Genomic DNA, 24158 nt, shown 5'->3' on the forward strand with positions numbered 1-24158 from the left:
ATTTTGGATTTTATTTTTAAAAAAATTAATTTATTTAAATGAGAAAAATGGGGATAAGGCATTAAATGCTTGAAGACTTTGAGGGAAACCATTAAAGGCTTAAGAAGACTCTAGAAAGAAGCCATTAAAGGTTTGAAGACTTTAAGGGAAACCATTAAAGGCTTGAGAAGACTCTTAGAAAGAAGCCATTGAAGACTTTAAGGGAAGCTATTAAAGGTTTCAAGTGGGTGAGGATAAATAGGATTTTAAATAAAAAATTAATTTATTTAAAATAGTGGTGCAACTTGCATTTGTAGGAAAATGCAAGTTGGTGGAGGATAAAGGTGATTTAAATAAATGTTAATTTATTTAAATGTGAGAGATGAGATTTTTGGGGATTTAAATAAATATTAATTTATTTAAATGTGAGAGATGATTTAATTAAACAAATATGATTTATTTATTTAATTAATGGTCTAAATTTGGTTAAGTGAATTAATCAAATAAATTGAATAATTTATTTAATTAATAGGAGAAGAGGGTTGGGATGAATTAATTAAATATGAATTTAATTAATAGTTGAAAAATGATGAAAGATTAATTAAATGTGAATTTAATTAATAGTTGGATGAATGGTAATTAAAAAAATATAAAATCCATTTAATTAGGTGGACATAAATAGGTGTCTACATTTTGCCCCTCTTTGAAGTGATGTGTGTGCACATGTTGATTCAAAGAAAAATCGTCCGATATGTTGCCAAATTTTTTGATATGGTGTTAATTGCCAAAATTTTCGATATGATGCCCTGGATATTGATTTGGATATTGACATTGATTGTTGGATTTGATATGATAATGATGCGATGATGATGCCCCCTCGAGAGATGAATCAAGGAGTTATGAATTTTCAGGATTTGGACAATCGATTCATTTCCCGATTAAATACCTGGTGTTGCTAATTAAATTGATATGAACTCCGAATATAATGTCAATTTCTTGAGTGCGTTTATGTGTTTTCTCGGTTAGATGATTGATAAAATTGATTGGATTGAGTGGATTGAGTTCAAGTTTGGTTTCAAGAAGGATACATCTTGTGTAAGTCAAAGCTAGATGATTGTGTCTAGTTTCAAGAAAGATACATCTTGTATAAGACAAAGATAGTTCAAAACATCTGGTTTCAGGAAGGATACATCCTGTATAAGACAAAGATAGATGATCATGTTTGATTTCAGGAAGGATACATCCTGTATAAGACAAAGATAGATGATCATGTTTGGTTTTAGGAAGGATACATCCTGTATAAGACAAAGATATATGATCGTTTCTGGTTTCAAGAAGGATACATCGCATATAAGACAAAGATAAATGATCATGATCGCGTCACTAATAGGATAAGTTTGTTTGACCAACGACTTGAATATTGATTTAACTCCAATTTTTGAATTTTGTATGGCATTGCCCCTGATAGGATAGTTTTGATGAACCTTCCAATTGATAAGAGTTATTTATTTAACTCCAAGTTTAATGATTGTATGGATTTTCTCCTGATAGGATAGATGTGATAAGAGTTTATGATTGAAACTCGTGAATGATAGTGTGACTTATGTCACTGATAGGATAGGCTAAGATGATCCCTCTTGATTGATAAGAGTTTATGATCAAAACTCTTGAATGATAGCATGACTTTCATCACTGATAGGTTCTCAAAGAGATTGATTAAGATCTCATGTGAGTGGATAGGATAATTGATTGATTGATTTGATCGATTGATAGATAATTGACATTTTGTTGATATCATGTTGTAGGCAGATTTAGATGTGCTGATGTTGGTGCATCCGGGGGAGCAACAGAGTGATTTGATGCACTTATGTATGATAATGTGTAACTAATATGCAATGATGATGATGTGCATGTGCAGATGATATGTATAGTGAAATATAGATGTGTTGTTGATATGATGATGCTCTTTAACATGCTTTTGAATGCTTTAAATGATTTGATAATGCAACTTAATGCACTTTAAATGATATGATAATGCAACTAAATGCACTTTAAAATGATTTGATAATGATATTTAGTGTACCCTCTAAGATAGTCATCCTTTTGATTAAATTTGTAGTGGTTCCTTTTTATCATCATTGAGCCTTTGATATGTTGAAAGTTAATACAAGCATCATGATATATTTGAACCATGATGACCCAAGAATAACTTATATGATTTTTGATATTGTAAGATGACACAAGCATCGAGGTATAATTGAACCAAGATGACCTAAGTGTTGCTTGCATAAAACACACAAGAGTTAACCTCAGTCCAATACAAATCCAAAATGTCTTCAATGATATGTTACTTGATCAAGTCATAAGACAACTTTGTATATTAGAAGGATTTACTCCCAAACAATAGACAAAGAAAACATCACATTCCTCCCTTGCTTCTCTAGTCTTTGAGACATCCTTGAGTCACTTAAGAGATCTGATAAGCAAAAAGATCAACAACCATAAATAAACATGCATGCTATCTGAAATGTATTCTTGTCAAAATAAAACATCTGACAAATAAACCTTTTCTCCAATTGAAATCAGTTCAAGTCTTTGATGTCTAGCCTTCTTGCATTGTTGTGGTCACTGTTGGTTGTTTTGATCTTCGTTGTCTTTCTATATGTTTGGTTTAATGTCAAAAAACCTCAAGGCAATATGCCCTCAGCGAGGTTAGGATTGATGGTATGATGAAAGAATAAGTATCCGGTAGATTACTGAGAGGGGGGGGGGGTGAATCAGTAAATAGAAAAACTGATAATGACTTTCCCAATCTCAATCTCAATCACACAAAGTAAACTTATCAATGAAATACCACTGTCAAGATAAAAACTCATAAGAAAATCGGTTGACTATTACAACAACTTAATAGTAAACAACATTAAACTTGTAAACATCCAAATTCTTTATCATATGTCAACATACTTCATTTCTCAATGCTTCTGGTTATCATGCCTTACCAGAATAGTTAAATAGTTAATCCAATCAACCCTAAGATCATAACCACAAAAACATTCATCACATGACACAAGTATTTTTGACGTGGAAACCCAAATAGGTAAAAACCACGGTGAGATAGGACTCACAAGATAACTATTTGAACTCTTTTGAAGTTCGCCATGTTAGGAGCCAAGCCTGTTAAAGCTTTTACAAAAGTCCTGTTAAGAACTAATCCTATTAAGAATCACCCGGTTAAGGGATTGACTACAAATGCCTTGTTAAAAGCAAGTATCCTATTAGGAGTAACCTCGGTAGAGGATTTGAAAATCTAAGCTAATGGATCACCTTGTTAGAGGATTTTAAAAGTAACTAAGCTTGTTAGAGCTTACCCAGATAGGGGATTTCAGTTCTGTTGTATTTGTTAGAAAACAACAAGGTTTGCTTGATCTATCTGAATAGCACTACACTTGCTTGATCAGATCCTTTTAAGCTCCTATTTTCCTTTACTCAAACTATAGACTCATAATCTGGTTTGGCAACCACACACTCAACTGATTTCTACCAACACCTTCAACTAGACAACTTCATCGACCTTATAAACAAATCAATTAGGTCGGTAGCACAACAAAAACCTAATTCTCTCATAGAGATTACAAACAAGTTGGTTCAAGTATGACCATTGGATTACATAGAAATCTCTACACATCAGGCAAGAAAACCTCAACCGCTCCTTGATTACTGCTTCATCAAGCTCAATAACTCATCACATGCTTTGCATTAGATGCAATGCACTTTGCTCATTCCCTAGACAAAAATGCGTCAAAACCATTTTGAACTTGTCTTCATAAATGTTCATACATGGCACCATCATTACCTCTCAACATCAAATCATAAACCAACATAACCAATTAAGGTTTAACCAATTCAACAACCTTAATTGGTTAGGGTTTAACAAAAACAACTGGCAGGGTTTACCGATTTAATAAAAAAATTGGTAGGGTTTACCAGTTTAAAATGTCTTTCACAAAGCTCTTCCTACCAGTTATAAGACAATATCAACAATAACAACAATATCAACAATATCAACAATATCATTACCGGTTAATTGACATCAATGACAACATAATATGTCATTAATGCAATCTTCATGCAAATGCCAACAATCTCCCCCTTTGGCATTGATGACAATACAAATATCAACACCATTGATTGTTGTTGTTATTGTGAATAGGAATCCTGGTTTACATTACCAAGTGTTCACCATGTGCTCCATGTCTTCATCTTGTCACTAGTTCTCCTCCTCATAATCACATAATTCTTCTCCCCCTTTGACAACAATGCCAAATTGAAAGTAAAACATGTAATGTCAAATTTTACTATACAACAACAATAATCTGCAACTTAATGCTCCCCTGTGGAATAGCTTCCACTACTACACCAATCCTTGTAAAATTCTACAAATGGTTCAGGGATTGATGCAATCAACATCATGCTCAACTAACCTCATGAAGGGGTACAACCCCTAGTTGACTTCTAATATACTCAAATGTAGCCTTAGGTAGAGGTTTGGTAAAAATATCTGCAAGTTGCTTCTTGGTAGAAACATGCTCTAAGATAACATCTTTGCTCTGCAATTTTTCCCTCAAGAAATGATACTTCAATTCAATGTTCTTGGTTTGTGCATGCAAAACAAGATTCTTGGAAATATTTATGGAACTTGTATTATCACATAAAATTTTTATAGGTTCTGAAATCTTAATCTTAAAATCTTCCAAAATGTGCCTCATCCAAATAGCCTGTGCGCAATTCATGTAACCTACAACATACTCAGCTTCACCTATAGATTGTGAAGTACAACTCTGTTTCTTACTACTCCATGAAACAAGTCTTCCTCCAAGAAATAATGCTCCACCGGTTGTGCTTTTCTGGTCGTCAACATTTCCTACCCAATCAACATCTGTGTACACCTTCAAATAAAAGTTTCCTCCATATGGATACCGTAATCCATAGTCAACAACACCTTTTAGGTATCTAAAAATTCTCTTGGTTTCTATCAGATGTGTTTCCTTAATATTCTTCTAGAATCTAGCAACTATGCCAACTGCATGAGCTATGTTCGGTCTGCTATGAACAACATAGTGCAATTTGCCAATCATTGACCTATATTCCTTCTCATCAACAGACTTAGATTCATCTTCCTTAGACAACTTACAACCTGTAACCATTGGTGTCCCAACTGGTTTATAGTCATTCATGCCAAATGTCTTCAAGACCTCTTTCACATACTTAGACTATGTAATGAAAATACCATTCTTCATTTGCTATATCTGCAAGCCTATGAATTTTTTTATTTCCCCTACTAAAGGCATTTCAAAATCATTTTTCATTTCATCTGCAAAACTATTGCTCATGACATCATTACCTCCAAATATGATATCATCAACAAATACTTCACTAACTAGTATTTCATCTCCTTCAGACTTGAGATATATGTTACTATCATCACTGGTTCTTAGAAAGTCTATCTTCATCAGATGTGTATGAAGCCTTTCATACCATGCTCTGGGTGTCTGATTTAATCCATATAAAGCCTTATGGAATCTGCATACCATGTCTTTGTTGGCATTTTTGATGATTATGTTGTGATTGTCATTGATGGACACACACTTGCATTAAGATCACTTGTGTTTGTATAAGTTAAAGCTCAATCAGTACTTGTTCCAACCGGTATGATGCATTATAGTCCTTAGACTATTGGTGTTTTGTAGAAAGTGATTACCGATCTGAAGCAGTATGTAGACCCCAAGCGATTCAAGGATCTCAAGCGGTATGAAGGATCAAAGCGGCAGAACACATATTTCCCAGTCTTCATTTTGTCAAACTAGCAACTAGTATTTTGCTTAAACCGGTATTTTTTGTATGAACCGATAATACTCTGTGATGAGTTACCAACCAACATTTTGTGATGAGTTACCATCCACCGATTGTTTGACGATGCCAACACTTCAACGGTGCTTTTTGTGTCATGTTACAGAATATGTCTAGATGCATTGAACCTAGGAAATTGTAATGTAATCCTATTGGACCGACATGAAATCAAATTCCTTTATAAGGACATCATGTCTAGGGTTTTAGGTGTTGATGTTGTTGCTAGGGTTTAAGGTGGTTGATGAGTTAGAGAGAGTATGAATCTGTAGAAGACTGAAGTAATGCTGGAGTACATTAAGAACGAGCTATCAAGGATCTAACCAAGCAATCTGTGCTATTAGTTAGATCACTCACTTGTTGATTACTCACATCTTCAACAAGTCTGTAGCCCTTAACCGGGTAGGCCCAAAAGCCTTTTGTAAATCCTCTAACAAGGTGATTCACATATGTGGATCTAAAATCCTCTAGCAAGGTAGTCTTTAATTGGACTTATCTCCTAACAGAGATTGAGATTCCTAGTAGGATCTGTTCTGGTAAAGAACATTGTATGACCTTAATCGGTCTGACCTTAACCGGTCTGGTTCCTATTCTGTAGATAGTTACTTGTGAGTTCCATCTCACCATGGTTTTTCCCATTTGGGTTTCCATGTCAAAATCTCTTGTGTTATGGTGTTTGTGCTTCTGTGGGTGAATGCATTATTTGCTATTTGGTTTGCATGTCTGCTAATCGGTTTGTCTGCTAAATTGTTTTACCGATTTACTATTAGTCTAGCAAAGTGTTTAAGTGAAAAGATTTTTGGCATACTAATTCACCCCCCCCTCTTAGTATTCATCAATTGGTATCAGAGCCAACCTTTATATAAGTTTAACCACTTGGAAAGAGATATGGGGGGATACACATTAAGGGAACTTACTCATCGACTCACTCAGTCTGAGCAAGCCTATGATGATCTTATGGTCAATACAAGGCATCTCAAGCTAAGAGGAGAGAACATGCTAAAAAGCTAATTGAGCTATCTGAAAATAGTTCTTCTAATGAAGCGGACATGAAAGACCTAATTCAAGAAGTAGAAAAGCTGAATGAATCCAATTCCAACCTAAGAAAAGAATTGGAAGGACTGACTATCCAAATGTGCCAAGAGCTTGAGAACCAGAGGAAAGCTGAAGATCTGGTCAAAGACAAAGATCATGAAAACTCCAAGATGAAGCAAGAGATCAGTGCCCTAACTGCTCAACTCCATGCGAACAAAGTGGAAAAGGAAGACATGCAAGGAGAACTAAACATTGCCATCTCTGAGAATGAAAACTTGATGGAAACAAATGCTGCTATTTCCAAAGAACTCTCTAAGTCAAAGGAAATACTTGCTAAGTTCAATAAGAGTACTGTCAAGCTAGAGAAAAAGCTTGAATCTGCCAAACCTGTCAAGAATACTGATGGACTTGGTTATTCCGGTCATGAGGAAGGTGAGACCTCTAGTACAAATGCTAGAGCATCAAAGAAACATCCGACATCAAAGGATAAAGGTAAGCAAAAGTTTAAACCTATTTTCTTTAACTGTCTTAAAGAAGGACATACTGCCAATGTGTGTAGGAGTAAGGCTTACAATAATTTTCCTTATTTTCTAAATGATAAGCCTAGATCCTATAAATTCAATGGTAACTGTTATGCATGCAACAAGTTTGGGCATAGAGCATCTGAATGCAGGTCTGTTATGAACAACACTGGAAGATATCCTCAGAGGACTCAAGGAATTGGTCCTGAACCTTTTATGAACAGGACTCACAACCAATTTAATGCCTTCAATCATCAGTCAAGAAGTGGTGGCTATCAAGAGGGAACCGGATGGAGAGAAAACTATTTGATTTTTCATGATCATGGTCACACTACTGCAACATGCAGGAGGAAGAATGACAACATGAATAATGGACCTTGGACAACACCTGGAATGGTCTGCTATCATTGCAACAAACTGGGTCACATTGCCAGATTCTGTAGATCAAGAAAGAACATATCGGATGACATAATGGTCACTCCAGAATGAAAGATTGATATTGACATTGTTCAAGTGGATATGAACAAAACCTGGAAGAAGAAACCAATGGTGTTACAAGAAGAACCGGTTTCTGCACCTAGTGTGGAAATAACAGAATTAACAAACTAAGCATCAAAAAAGCTTAGGGGGAGCAAACAACGAAATGTTTCGAACCCTCAGTTTACACCGGTAAAAGACCTTAACTGGTATGTGATACCTATCACTTAGCAGAAGACTGAAAACGATAACAGGCAAATTAGGGTTTACGCCCTAATAGTGGAGCATTTATTATGGTAGGTGAGGAATATGTTTAAAAGGAATTTTCAAATCATTTCTCACCATCATTTTTCGAGCGAAGAAGTTTTTCAAGTGCAGAGCGAAGAAAAAGTGATTTGTGTTACAGTTCAAAGAAATCTCGAAACCCTAAAGAAGATTCAGAAGCATATGTCAAACGGTCAAGAGAAGAACTCAAAGTGGTGATTCAACAACTGACAAAGTGGAAGGCGAAGTGGAATTTGCAAGCCCTAAATTCTCGATTTCTGAAAGGTATTTCTCAAGTTTTCTATTTTGTCATGGCTTCTGCATCTCATGATAGTTCTAGTGCAACTGTCGATTCTATGGATTTCATTCAAAGAAAATCAAAATATAATGCTTTGTCACAAGTACCGGCTAGGGTTATAGTAGAAGAAGGGATTTCAGATTATATAGACTACAAAATTGAAGACCTAGGGTCTCTTGTGATCCATTCATAGCTAGGTCTATTCTGTGGGAAGGATAAAAAGATCAAACCAAAGTATAGCATTTTGGAGAAGAAGAAACTTCAGAATGCGGTTTACCTCCTAGAGGATTTCATAGATGATCACATTAGGATCATTCTAAGCAGAGTTCATGGTGACAAGATGTACCTAGAGTGGACACATGATATCACACCGCAAACTATTCATGCCATCATCGGTTTCTACAATACAGGGGAAGTTCCAACCCTTAGGAAGGTCAGCAAGATAGAAATGTCCAAGCTCACCGGTTTAGTGAGTGACTCATGAGGAATGACTGTTAATTCCATCAAGGATGACCTCGTGAATATGCATGCATGGTGATTGGATACCAAATTTTTTCTGCCAGCAGAATTAACTCTGTATCTGCTACAGTGGTAAATGCTACTTACTAGATGATCAAGGAAGATGCATCATTTGACCTCTGCACCGGTATGCAAAGGCAACTCCTGTTGAACCTTAAATCAATCAAACAGGATAATGCATTAAAATTCAAGTTTGGACAACTACTAGTAGGACTATTTTTCTACTTTCAAGGTTACTTCCCCAGAGTGGGAGATATTCAGTGGTCTGTGGACCAACTGGTTACCAAGTAGATCAAAGAAAGCCTGCAAGTAGTTGGAACCGGTTACCCTGATGTTTTGAACAAGTACTTTGATGAGTTCAGAAGAAAGATGAGCCTAAGGATGAGGATATCCAGTGACATATTCAAGAAATATGAAGAGGATATTTTCTTTATCATAAAAGTTGATGAATGCATAATGAAGGTTGTTGAGCCCAAATAGGAAGAAGTGGAGCCTATGGGCTATGAGGTGATGTATGATATGCTGGATGGGTATGCTTCTACCCTAATTGCCTCACTGCTAAATCCCAAGGCAAAGAGAACCGACACCTATCTGGAAAGGGTTGCACCGATTGTAGAGCCTCTTGAAAAGAAAGAAAAGGAAGTGCCTTCGACATCGGCACCGGTTACTACAGCCAGTCCCAAAGTGACCAAGCGGTCACCTGCAAAGAAGAAACTGGTAGTGGCACCTGCCAAAGTCTTTGAGAGAAAGAGGAAGACAAGGAATAACTCACTGGACTTAGAAGAAACTATGTTTGAGGAAGAACCTAAGAAGACAAGACAAGCAAAGAAAAAGACAAAGAATGAACCAGCATCATCGGCACCGATAAATATCAACATTTATTCCTACAAACCTTTGACATATTGTCAAAGAACCATCAAAAATATTAGGAGAAAAGTGCTAAATGGTTTGATTGATTGTTTTGATGATTTTAATGATGATGAAAAGGAAGTAGTTGAAAAAGAAATCATTCAATATTTATGTGTTAATGACCGGTCGCCTTCAAAAATTAGATCTGAGACACCGGATTCTTTGTATAACTCCTTAGACAATAAATGGCGCATTGCCATAGAAAAGGAATAGAAAATGAGAGAGACAATTTTTGCTCAACATTTTCTTGATGCATCAAATTCAGAACTTTTCGAAGTAATGAATAAATACAAAGGCCTCTTCTTCATGAGAAGAAGAAGACTCCTATTACTGGAAGGAAAGAGTCAAGAAGTGATAAAAAATACACACACTCTTGCTCAAGAAGCTCTGAAGATGCATCAAGTGGCTGAAGCCAACAGGATGGCTGAGCAAGAACTAACAATAACTAAACCGGATGAAGTGTCTGATAATGAAGGAAACCTAGTTACTGAACTGATAGACACCATTGATGTCGATGCTTTGGATGGAGAGGATGTTGCTCAAGGTACACCATCAGGAGCAACAGGATAGGAGAAGCAAGCAAAACAGGTAGATAAGCAAAAGGAAACTAAGGACAAAAAGGAGGAAGCAAAGAAGCAAGCGGAGAAGAAGAAAGCAAAAGAGGAGAAGAAGGATGAAGAGGGGAAGAAGAAGAAGGAAGAGGAGAAGAAGAAGAGGAGAAGAAGAAGAGGGATAAAGAGGAGAAGAAGAAGAAGGAAGAAGATGAGGAGAAACGGAAATAGGAAGAGAAGAGAAAAGAAGAAGAGAAGAAAAGAAAGGAAGAGGAGAAGAGAAAGGAATAGGAGAAGAGAAAGGAAGAAGAAAAGATGAAGGAAGAGGAATAAAAGCAAGAGGAGAAGAGGAAAGAAGTAGAGAAGAAGAAGACAGAGGAGGATAAGGAAGAGGAAAAGAGAAAAGAAGTGGAGAAGAAGAAGGTAGAGGACGACAAGGAAGTAGAAGCAGCAAAGAGCACGCAGATGGAGACTCCAAAGGCAACCGGTAGTCTAGCCAAACTAACTAACCTCACTAGTCCCAGTGACCTCCAATCTGCAAACAAATTGGAGCTACTACAAAGCATTAAGGTTGCTCAAGAATGCCTTGAAGTGTTAAGGAGGAAGAAGGAGGAAGATGTGATCCAAGCTACGGTGGACACTCTTACTGGTCTGTTACCTGGCACAAACCTCCTCAATACTAACTCATCATTGGCACAATTGAAGCTCCTATGCACAATAGTGGATGATTAGGTGTAGATCCTAGAGGAGGTAGCAGAGGCAAATGCCAAGAAAGAGCATCAAAAGGCTCTCAACATTGCCCTGGTGAAGAGCTTAATGAGCTCCAGTTTGAACTGCAAAAGCACAAAAAGACATAAGGAATGCTCTGGATGAGGGGGATCTACTACTAAGTAAGATTTTCCAACCCCATCTCTTCTATGATGATGTGCTTGTACAGAAGAAAAAGATACAAACTGACTTGCAGTTATACATGAGTACCTTCAAGCTGCCTTATGACTCTTTTACAGCTTATGGGCAAACCGTTCACCGGTTTCACATCCAGATTGCCAAAATAAAGTTAGAAATAACCAATTGGACTCGAGATTTGTAGGAACTCCAACTGGTTCTACTCCCATGCCTGTAGATCCTTCAGAAATGTTATCTCAATCTGGATGCCTTAATGGTAACTCAAGAGATGAGCACACTAGATGCCATGGAAGAATAGGTCTCCCAGATGTAGATAGAGAAAGAAGTGGCTACCTCCCTACTTGAGTCCTGGTCCTTATCTATGAAACAATTTTTGCAGGATTTCAAATCATTTTTTGACAAGTTTTATTCCTTATTGTCATAAACTCTTATTCTTTTAATACTAATGAAACAGGGGTTAGTCTGTAATATTTTGTTGTCATTGTTGGCAAAGGTGGAGAAGTATAAATTTTGAATGTTTTGATGTATACTTTCATGTTATTTCTATTAAGAAGTAGTATACATTGTATTTTTTGCAAAAGGGATAGTGTATATGCTTAGGGGGAGTAATTTTGATTCTGGCATATTTTTTTGTTGTAAAACACTTAGATGTCAAAATTTCCTAAGTGTTGCCATCAATGCCAAAGGGGGAGATTGTTGGCATTTTTTATGATTATGTTGTGATTGTCATTGATGGACACACACTTGCATTAACATCACTTGTGTTTGTATAAGTTAAAGCTCAACCGGTACTTGTTCCAACTGGTATGATGCATTATAGTCCTTAGACTATTGGTGTTTTGCAGAAAGTGACTACCAATCTGAAGCGATATGTAGACCCCAAGTGGTTTGAGGATCTCAAGTGGTACGAAGGATCAAAGTGATAGGACACATATTTCCCAATCTTCATTTTGTCAAACCGGCAACCGGTATTTTGCTTAAACCAGTATTTTTTATATGAACCAGTAATACTTTGTCATTAACATCACTTGTGTTTGTATAAGTTAAAGCTCAACCGGTACTTGTTCCAACCGGTATGATGCATTATAGTCCTTAGACTATTGGTGTTTTGCAGAAAGTGATTACCAATCTGAAGCGATATGTAGACCCCAAGTGGTTTGAGGATCTCAAGTGGTACGAAGGATCAAAGTGATAGGACACATATTTCCCAATCTTCATTTTGTCAAACCGGCAACCGGTATTTTGCTTAAACCAGTATTTTTTATATGAAAGAAAAAGAGGAGAAGAAGGATGAAGAGGGGAAGAAGAAGAAGGAAGAGGAGAAGAAGAAGAGGAGAAGAAGAAGAGGGATAAAGAGGAGAAGAAGAAGAAGGAAGAAGATGAGGAGAAACGGAAATAGGAAGAGAAGAGAAAAGAAGAAGAGGAGAAGAGAAAGGAAGAGGAGAAGAGAAAGGAAGCAGAAAAGATGAAGGAAGAGGAATAAAAGGAAGAGGAGAAGAGGAAAGAAGTAGAGAAGAAGAAGACAGAGGAGGATAAGGAAGAGGAAAAGAGAAAAGAAGTGGAGAAGAAGAAGGTAGAGGACGACAAGGAAGTAGAAGCGGCAAAGAGCACGCAGATGGAGACTCCAAAGGCAACCGATAGTCTAGCCAAACTGGCTAACCTCACTAGTCCCAGTGACCTCCAATCTGCAAACAAATTGGAGCTACTACAAAGCATTAAGGTTGCTCAAGAATGCCTTGAAGTGTTAAGGAGGAAGGAAGAAGATGTGATCCAAGCTACGGTGGACACTCTTACTGGTCTGTTACCTGGCACAAACCTCCTCAATAATAACTCATCATTGGCACAATTGAAGCTCCTATGCACAATAGTGGATGATTAGGTGTAGAGCCTAGAGGAGGTAGTAGAGGCAAATGCCAAGAAAGATCATCAAAAGGCTCTCAACATTGCCCTGGTGAAGAGCTTAATGAGCTCCAGTTTGAACTGCAAAAGCACAAAAAGACATAAGGAATGCTCTGGATGAGGGGGATCTACTACTAAGTAAGATTTTCCAACCCCATCTCTTCTATGATGATGTGCTTGTACAGAAGAAAAAGATACAAACTGACTTGCAGTTATACATGAGTACCTTCAAGCTGCCTTATGACTCTTTTACAGCTTATGGGCAAACCGTTCACCGGTTTCACATCCAGATTGCCAAAATAAAGTTAGAAATAACCAACTGGACTCGAGATTTGTAGGAACTCCAACTGGTTCTACTGCCATGCCTGTAGATCCTTCAGAAATGTTATCTCAATCTGGATGCCTTAATGGTAACTCAAGAGATGAGCACACTAGATGCCATGGAAGAATAGGTCTCCCAGATGTAGATAGAGAAAGAAGTGGCTACCTCCCTACTTGAGTCCTGGTCCTTATCTATGAAACAATTTTTGCAGGATTTCAAATCATTTTTTGACAAGTTTTATTCCTTATTGTCATAAACTCTTATTCTTTTAATACTAATGAAACAGGGGTTAGTCTGTAATATTTTGTTGTCATTGTTGGCAAAGGTGGAGAAGTATAAATTTTGAATGTTTTGATGTATACTTTCATGTTATTTCTATTAAGAAGTAGTATACATTGTATTTTTTGCAAAAGGGATAGTGTATATGCTTAGGGGGAGTAATTTTGATTCTGGCATATTTTTTTGTTGTAAAACACTTAGATGTCAAAATTTCCTAAGTGTTGCCATCAATGCCAAAGGGGGAGATTGTTGGCATTTTTTATGATTATGTTGTGATTGTCATTGATGGACACACACTTGCATTAACATCACTTGTGTTTGTATAAGTTAAAGCTCAACCGGTACTTGTTCCAACCGGTATGATGCATTATAGTCCTTAGACTATTGGTGTTTTGCAGAAAGTGATTACCAATCTGAAGCGATATGTAGACCCCAAGTGGTTTGAGGATCTCAAGTGGTACGAAGGATCAAAGTGATAGGACACATATTTCCCAATCTTCATTTTGTCAAACTGGCAACTGGTATTTTGCTTAAACCAGTATTTTTTATATGAACCAGTAATACTCTGTCATTAACATCACTTGTGTTTGTATAAGTTAAAGCTCAACCGGTACTTGTTCCAACCGGTATGATGCATTATAGTCCTTAGACTATTGGTGTTTTGCAGAAAGTGACTACCAATCTGAAGCGATATGTAGACCCCAAGTGGTTTGAGGATCTCAAGTGGTACGAAGGATCAAAGTGATAGGACACATATTTCCCAATCTTCATTTTGTCAAACCGGCAACCGGTATTTTGCTTAAACCAGTATTTTTTATATGAAAGAAAAAGAGGAGAAGAAGGATGAAGAGGGGAAGAAGAAGAAGGAAGAGGAGAAGAAGAAGAGGAGAAGAAGAAGAGGGATAAAGAGGAGAAGAAGAAGAAGGAAGAAGATGAGGAGAAAAGGAAATAGGAAGAGAAGAGAAAAGAAGAAGAGAAGAAAAGAAAGGAAGAGGAGAAGAGAAAGGAAGAGGAGAAGAGAAAGGAAGCAGAAAAGATGAAGGAAGAGGAATAAAAGGAAGAGGAGAAGAGGAAAGAAGTAGAGAAGAAGAAGACAGAGGAGGATAAGGAAGAGGAAAAGAGAAAAGAAGTGGAGAAGAAGAAGGTAGAGGACGACAAGGAAGTAGAAGCAGCAAAGAGCACGCAGATGGAGACTCCAAAGGCAACCGGTAGTCTAGCCAAACTGGCTAACCTCACTAGTCCCAGTGACCTCCAATCTGCAAACAAATTGGAGCTACTACAAAGCATTAAGGTTGCTCAAGAATGCCTTGAAGTGTTAAGGAGGAAGAAGGAGGAAGATGTGATCCAAGCTACGGTGGACACTCTTACTGGTCTGTTACCTGGCACAAACCTCCTCAATACTAACTCATCATTGGCACAATTGAAGCTCCTATGCACAATAGTGGATGATTAGGTGTAGAGCCTAGAGGAGGTAGCAGAGGCAAATGCCAAGAAAGATCATCAAAAGGCTCTCAACATTGCCCTGGTGAAGAGCTTAATGAGCTCTAGTTTGAACTGCAAAAGCACAAAAAGACATAAGGAATGCTCTGGATGAGGGGGATCTACTACTAAGTAAGATTTTCCAACCCCATCTCTTCTATGATGATGTGCTTGTATAGAAGAAAAAGATACAAACTGACTTGCAGTTATACATGAGTACCTTCAAGCTGCCTTATGACTCTTTTACAGCTTATGGGCAAACCGTTCACCGGTTTCACATCCAGATTGCCAAAATAAAGTTAGAAATAACCAACTGGACTCGAGATTTGTAGGAACTCCAACTGGTTCTACTCCCATGCCTGTAGATCCTTCAGAAATGTTATCTCAATCTGGATGCCTTAATGGTAACTCAAGAGATGAGCACACTAGACACCATGGAAGAATAGGTCTCCCAGATGTAGATAGAGAAAGAAGTGGCTATCTCCCTACTTGAGTCTTGGTCCTTATCTATGATACAATTTTTGCAGGATTTCAAATCATTTTTTGACAAGTTTTATTCCTTATTGTCATAAACTCTTATTCTTTTAATACTAATGAAACAGGGGTTAGTCTGTAATATTTTGTTGTCATTGTTGGCAATGGTGGAGAAGTATAAATTTTGAATGTTTTGATGTATACTTTCATGTTATTTCTATTAAGAAGTAGTATACATTGTATTTTTTGCAAAAGGGATAGTGTATATGCTTAGGGGGAGTAATTTTGATTCTGGCATATTTTTTTGTTGTAAAACACTTAGATGTCAAAATTTCCTAAGTGTTGCCATCAATGCCAAAGGGGGAGATTGTTGGCATTTTTTATGATTATGTTGTGATTGTCATTGATGGACACACACTTGCATTAACATCACTTGTGTTTGTATAAGTTAAAGCTCAACCGGTACTTGTTCCAACTGGTATGATGCATTATAGTCCTTAGACTATTGGTGTTTTGCAGAAAGTGATTACCAATCTGAAGCGATATGTAGACCCCAAGTGGTTTGAGGATCTCAAGTGGTACGAAGGATCAAAGTGATAGGACACATATTTCCCAATCTTCATTTTGTCAAACCGGCAACCGGTATTTTGCTTAAACCAGTATTTTTTATATGAACCAGTAATACTCTGTGATGAGTTACCATCCACCGATTGTTTGATGGTGTCGACACTTCAATGGTGCTTTTTGTGTTGTGTTACAGAATATGTCTAGATGCATTGAACCTAGGAAATTGTAATGTAATCCTATTGGACCGACATGAAATCAGATTCCTTTATAAGGACATCATGTCTAGGGTTTTAGGTGTTGATGTTGTTGCTAGGGTTTAAGGTGGTTGATGAGTTAGAGAGAGTACGAATGTGTAGAAGATCGAAGTAATGCTGGAGTGCATTAAGAACGAGCTATCAAGGATCTAACCAAGCAATCTGTGCTATTAGTTAGATCACTCACTTGTTGATTACTCACATCTTCGACAAGTCTGTAGCGCTTAACCGGGTAGGCCCAAAAGCCTTTTGTAAATCCTATAACAAGGTGGTTCACATCTGTGGATCTAAAATCCTCTAGCAAGGTAGTCTTTAATTGGACTTATCTCCTAACAAAGATTGAGATTCCTAACAGGATCTGTTCTGGTAAAGAACATTGTATGACCTTAATCGGTCTAACCTTAACCGGTCTGGTTCCTATTCTGCAGATAGTTACTTGTGAGTTCCATCTCACCATGGTTTTTCCCATTTGGGTTTCCACATCAAAATCTCTTGTGTTATGGTGTTTGTGCTTCTATGGGTGAATACATTATTTGTTGTTTGGCTTGCATGTGTGCTAACCGGTTTGTCTGCTAAACTGTTTTACCGGTTTACTGTTAGTCTAGAAAAGTGTTTAAGTGCAAAGATTTTTTGCATACTAATTCACCCCCCCCTCTTAGTATTCATTAGTCAAAGCATAACCATCTGGCTGCTCTATGTATACTTCTTCCAATATCCCATTAAAAAATGCGGACTTAACATCCATATGGTATACCTTGAACTTCTTATGGGTTGCAAATGCAAGTAAAGTTTTGACACCTTCCAATCTTGCTACTGGTGCAATTTTTTTTCCATAATCTTCTCCTTCTTCTTGCACATAACCCTTGCAAACCAATCTTGCCTTGTTGCGAACTACAACACCATCTTCATTCAACTTATTCCTGAATACCCATTTAGTACCTATAACATTCTTATTTACCGGTCATAGTACTAGGGTCCAAGTGTTGTTCTTCTCGATTTGATCCAATTCGTCCTCCATAGCTTTAACCCAATGATCATCACCAAATGCCTCCTTAGCAGTTCTTGGTTCACTAGTGAAGATCATGCAAGAGTTCTGTCTTATTCTCCTTCTGGTTAGTACTCCAACATCCTTATCCCCATTAATCTGTTTAGGATTGTGATTTAGTCTCACATATCTAGGAATAACATGATCATTATCGTCAGGTTCAGCTTCATCATTATCATCATCATCATCAGAATTTGCTTTGCCAATTTTAGATTTCACAGTTTCTGGTTCCAAAAATAAAATGCAAGGATCTTCATCCTTCTTCTCCAAATTGTTTTCCTTTGAGACTTTAGGATATTCATCCACTCAAACATCAGTACTCTCAACAATTTTCTGTGTCCGGTTGTTAAAACATTTGCTTCCAAATATCTTAAAATAGCTAACATCAGGTGATCTTCCATACCTGTATTCATAAGGAGTCTTGTCCTTACCTCTTTTCACCAGGAACTTGGTTCATAGTGTAGACAACTGTGTTGACAGCTTCTCTCCAAAAAAATTTCGCTACACCTCATTGTATCAACAGTGTCCTAGCAGCTTCAACAACTGATAGGTTGTTCCTCTTTGTGATACCATTCTATTGTGGTGTCCTTGGTGCAGAAATTTGTCATTTGATACCATTCTCTTCATAGTACCTAGTGAATTCCTTAGAAGTAAATTCACCACCTTGATTTGTTTTCAGACATTTTATCTTCTTACCACTCTCCTTCTTAGCTAAGACCTTGAATGATTTTAACTTACCAGAAAATTCAATCTTATCTTTCAAGAATGTGACCCACATCATCCTTGAGCAATCATTAGTGAGGATCATGAAATATCTATCGCCTTGAATGCTTTTTGTTCTTATTGGTTCACAAATATCTATATGAACCAAATCTAACAAGTGCTCAGCTAAAAAGGATTTTCTCTTGAAAGTTGAAGAAGTCATCTTTCTTGACTGACATTCTTTGCAAAGAGCATTAACTGGTTTGTCTAATTGAGGAAAACCTCTCACTATCTTGAACTTACTCACTTTAACAATGTTATCAAAGTTTATATGACAAAATCTCCTATGCCAAAGCCAACTATCATCTATTTTTGTAATTAAGAAGTTGCTAACTTTAGGATTAAGGTGAAATAAGTTACCTTTAGTTTTCTTCCCAGTTGTAATGAATTCACCTTTGTTGTCAAAGATTTTTCACAAATCATTTTAAAACTCCAGTGGGTATCCTTTGTCATTGAGTTGTGCCACACTCTGAAGATTGTGCTTTAGACCTTCAACCCAGTAGACATCATCTGCACTGCTCTTCCTATTAAGAGAAATAACTCCCTTAACTTTGACCATGCAGGATGAGTCATTGCCAAATCTAACAACACCACCATCAAATTCCTTCAAGGAAAGAAATTTGCTCCGATCACTGGTCATATGATGTGAACAACCACTATCAATGATCCAATCATCAGAGTTATTCATCCTGGACACTAATGCCTTCTAGTCTGATATCTCTTCCTAAATAGCTACAAACACAATATCTTCACTAGCATCACCATCAGATTCTTCATCAGTGATACCACTATCAACAACAATAAGACAATCTCTCTTGCCTTTACCCTTATACTTCTTGAATTTATCTCTCTTGTGTTCATTTTCACCATTAGGACAGTTAGCAGCTACGTGGCCAATCTTGTTCCATACAAAACATTTTAAAAGTAATTTACCTCTATATTTACTAGTGCCTCTAGGCAATCACTTTGCCAACAATGCTTCAAGATCCATGAAACTGTCTTCATCATCAGTGTTGGGTCTCAAATCAACAGATTGGATAGCTTCTAAGGAAATGCCAACTCCTATGACCAAACCCTCCAATTGACTTGGCCAACTTATAGAGTGAACCTATTTGGTTACTAACTCTCTCACTTTAGGCTTTGTAGGACCTAGGCGAGTATACCTACTCACTAGTTGTTCCTTCAACTAATGCTTTTTATAGCAGATTTTTTGTCTTAATCTGATATCTTCTAGTCTCAGAATGGCATAAGTTTCTTAAATAGACTGATTTCAGATGTGTGTATTGATCTATGTATCTTACAAAAGTAAATATGTTACACTTTGGCTAAATTACCTACTATACCTACTCTACTAATCCTAATGCTTAAAAGTAAAGGGTAACTGGTATGGTTAAAGGGTTTGTTTACAAATGATCAGTGCCTTTCCTCTTATTTGGGCTACAGAGTCTTATATTTCTTTAGGACTTATTGTGTAAACTTATGAGACAGTTTTTAAACCCACCACCTCTCGATGAGTTTGTCAGTTACTGTTTCTTATGAGCTCTACTTCAATGTCTATATTGTAAACTGCTTGAATGGATTTAACCCTAACTTTTAAGAGACCATCCAAGGAAGAAATATAGGGAACAATTACAATTCACGAGTAAATCTTTTTGATCCAAATCTACAATATGAAACACAAAATTTTACTGGAAGAACACGAATAACTTTATCCACTTTTAGATAATATCATAAGCAACTACCTTCTAAAAATATGTTAACTCTCAACACATATGAGAAAGAAAATGCAACTGGTTATTTTTGATAAAAAATTTTAAAGTACAAAATTGCCTCCACCTCTTCTATCTCTCCTCCTTCTCCTCTCTTTACATTTTACATCACACATATATATGTGTTTGAATGGTTTTCATACCCCTTTGGGTGAAAAGACACCCCCCTTTTAAATAAAAATAATTCCAAATCCCGAAATTGCCTTAGTTTATGTAATTAATTGTCACTTTACAAGTTGTTTAGGCATATTAGAGGTATTTTAAGGCTATTTTATGGGTATATAATGGATAAATGGTCTTGAAATGATGTAAATACCCCCTTTGGTGCTTCACACTCCATTTTTTATGCCCATTATTGTGTTTATGCTATGGTTTCATATTGTGCAACAAATATAAAATATATTACTTGTACCTATTCTATATATATATATATATATATGTATATATATATTTAGAATTTTTCTTGCTCCTTGTCTTGGAATTTGGAATTCTAAAAATTGCAAATTTTAGGGTTCCAACAGTGGCTTTGTCTGGGGATGGATGCCCCTTGTGGGCATAGCAAGAATTTAGATCTCTGGTAGAGCAGACCATGTGCCTAATTCATTGACCTATTTTGGTGGCCTCAAGCCCAAAAACTGAACACCAATTCTTTCCTCTATCAAACATTTGATTCTCATCATGAAGTAGTATAAAAACTTTGAAATTAGTGATATCACCTGATTGGCAATTCTTGTCATAAGATGCATTATCCATCCTTATTTTATATGGATTATTTATTTCACCTAGATTACCATTATCCCCTATTCCATAGGAGATGATATTTATACTTTTACAAAATTTTGCTTCTTGTGGCATCCACATATTCTTCATCTCTATTTTATTGGAATGCTGCATATTATCTAACTAGTACTTCTTTTCACCTTTTATTTTATCTCTATGTGATGTAACTTCCTTTTGTAACTCTCTTATTTTTGTGGTCCTTTTATCACATGACTTAGTCATATTATTACCCATGTTGTCTTCACACATGTTTGTATTGTCCATACTATCTGAAATTTTTTCTTCTTCATCATATAAAGGATTTGAGAATACATGAAAATCCTTTTCACACATACCATGGCAGTAGGGAATATGATTTTCCTCTTTCACTTCATCACATAAGGGGTTTGAAAATATTTGAAAGCCATTTTCAAATTCGCATACCTCCTCTTTATCAATTGTATCATCAAGGTACTCAGGTATGGATTCACTCTCCTCATGACTGGTACAATATTCTTCATCAATGTTAGCAACAATTTCTTCAAGTTCTAACTTGTACTCACAAACATCATCAATTGCTTCTTCATCAGATGGGACTTCCAAAGGGATAACTGATTCTTCTATATAATCATCTTCATTTGCATCTCTTATGTTGATGTTACTCGTCTCACGCAAATCATGTATTTTTTTATTCAATTCTTCAAGAATTGAACATGCTGATTCCAAACTGTCAGACCCACATTCTCTCATGATCAATTCCTCCAGTATAGCTGAATTAAGTTATGTATTATCAAGCATTTGGAAATAAGTCACCATTATTCTTCCAATCAATTTTTCTATAGATTCACCTTCCTTTCTTCTTATTGAATCTGATTTTGGTATGGATAACCAATTGAAGGGCTAGCGACTGAAGTGTTGTCCTCGATTACACCGTAGAATTCTTCCATGAACCACCACTCAAGTTATTCCCATGATGAGATACTTTGTGGGGGTAACAAGCTAAATGACTGCTCTGCAAAATCCTCCAATGTTAGCACAAACCATTTCATGATCGTTTCTTCTAAGTAGATTCTGAAGGTCTCAATAAACCAATAAAATGATTTTAGATGCCCAATTGGTGATTCCCTTTCATATCCATGGAACCTCAGCATATAGATCTTCATCTCATAGGGAAATGCATATGGATACTCAAGGATGTTACGAAATCCAATGGCTTAAATCTTCCTGGAATATTCCTGTCTCTTTATGGCTGTGGTTGCCACTGTGCATATTTTTCTGAAGATGCTTCTCCATAAAAATATGGATATTGAAACATACTGAATGCTACTGATCTTTTTCATTTAATTTTATTTTTACAGAGTCACCACCTCTTTCATAGAGGACATAAGTTATTTATTTCTTTTGAGTTCTCTCCCACAGCAGAGTCTTAATACTTCTTCCCCAGCAGGGTCGCCAATCTATTGGGTCTCAAATCAACAGATTGGATAGGTTCTAAGGAAATGCCAACTCCTATGATCAAACCCTCCAATTGACTTGGCCAACTTATAGAGTGAACCTATTTGGTTACTAACTCTCTCACTTTAGGCTCTGCAGGACCTAGGCGGGTATACCTACTCACTAGTTGTTCCTTCAACTAATGCTTTTTTATAGTAGATTTAGTGTCTTAATCTGATATCTTCTAGTCTCAGAATGGCATAATTTTCTTAAATAGATTGATTTCAGATGTGTGTATTGATCTATGTATCTTACAAAAGTATATATGTTACACTTTGGCTAAATTACCTACTATACCTACTCTACTAGTCCTAATGCTTAAAAGTAAAGGGTAACTGCTATGGTTAAAGGGTTTGTTTACAAATGATTAGTGCCTTTCCTCTTATTTGGGCTACAGACTCTTATATTTCTTCAGGACTTATTGTGTAAACTTATGAGATAGTTTTTAAACCCACCACCTCTTGATGAGTTTGTCAGTTACTGTTTCTTATGAGCTCTACTTCAATGTCTATATTGTAAACTGCTTGAATGGATTTAACCCTAACTTTTAAGAGACCATCCAAGGAAGAAATACAGGGAACAATTACAATTCACGAGTAAATATTTTTGATCCAAATCTACAATATGAAACACAAAATTTTACTAGAAGAACACGAATAACTTTATCCACTTTTAGATAATATCATAAGCAACTACCTTCTAAAAATATGTTAACTCTCAACACATATGAGAAAGAAAATGCAACTGGTTATTTTTGATAAAAAATTTTAAAGTACAAAATTGCCTCCACCTCTTCTATCTCTCTTCCTTCTCCTCTCTTTACATTTTACATCACACATATATATGTGTTTGAATGGTTTTCATACCCCTTTGGGTGAAAAGACACCCCCCTTTTAAATAAAAATAATTCCAAATCCCGAAATTGCCTTAGTTTATGTAGTTAATTGTCACTTTACAAGTTGTTTAGGCATATTAGAGGTATTTTAAGGCTATTTTATGGGTATATAATGGATAAATGGTCTTGAAATGATGTAAATACCCCCTTTGGTGCTTCACACTCCATTTTTTATGCCCATTATTGTGTTTATGTTATGGTTTCGTATTGTGCAACAAATATAAAATTTATTACTTGTACCTATTCAATATATATATATATGTATATATGTATATTTAGAATTTTTCTTGCTCCTTGTCTTGGAATTTGGAATTCTAAAAATTGCAAATTTTAGGGTTCCAACAATTAGCATGTCCGCTAGATCTAGATTCATAACCATGATTAGTATCTCTACTTTTTCTCACAGATGGGTTAGAAACAAAAGCTCTAAATGCAAACTCAGATTTTTGTACACTACCATCATAACCGTTTAATTCAAAAGTAGTAAGTTTGCCAGTGATGGAGTCAAGAGTTACCTTAGTTTTGTCTATGGACTTCAACTTCTGAATAGCTGCAACTCGAATAGCATAGACTGGTAGCAGGGTTCTCAGTACCTTACTGATCACTGTGGCATCTTCGACTTTCCCTCCTGCACTCTTAATTTCACCGACTATCTCTTTTATCCTTTGACCATACTGTTGGATATTCTCACCTTCAGCCATCCTCATGTCATCAAACTTTCCTCTTAGACTCTCCTCTTTTGTAATCTTAACATGTTCATCACCGCTATAAATCTCTCCAATTTTTTGCCATACCTC

The sequence above is a fragment of the Cryptomeria japonica genome, chromosome 7 (genome assembly GCF_030272615.1).
Source record: "Cryptomeria japonica chromosome 7, Sugi_1.0, whole genome shotgun sequence".
Lineage (NCBI taxonomy): Eukaryota > Viridiplantae > Streptophyta > Pinopsida > Cupressales > Cupressaceae > Cryptomeria > Cryptomeria japonica.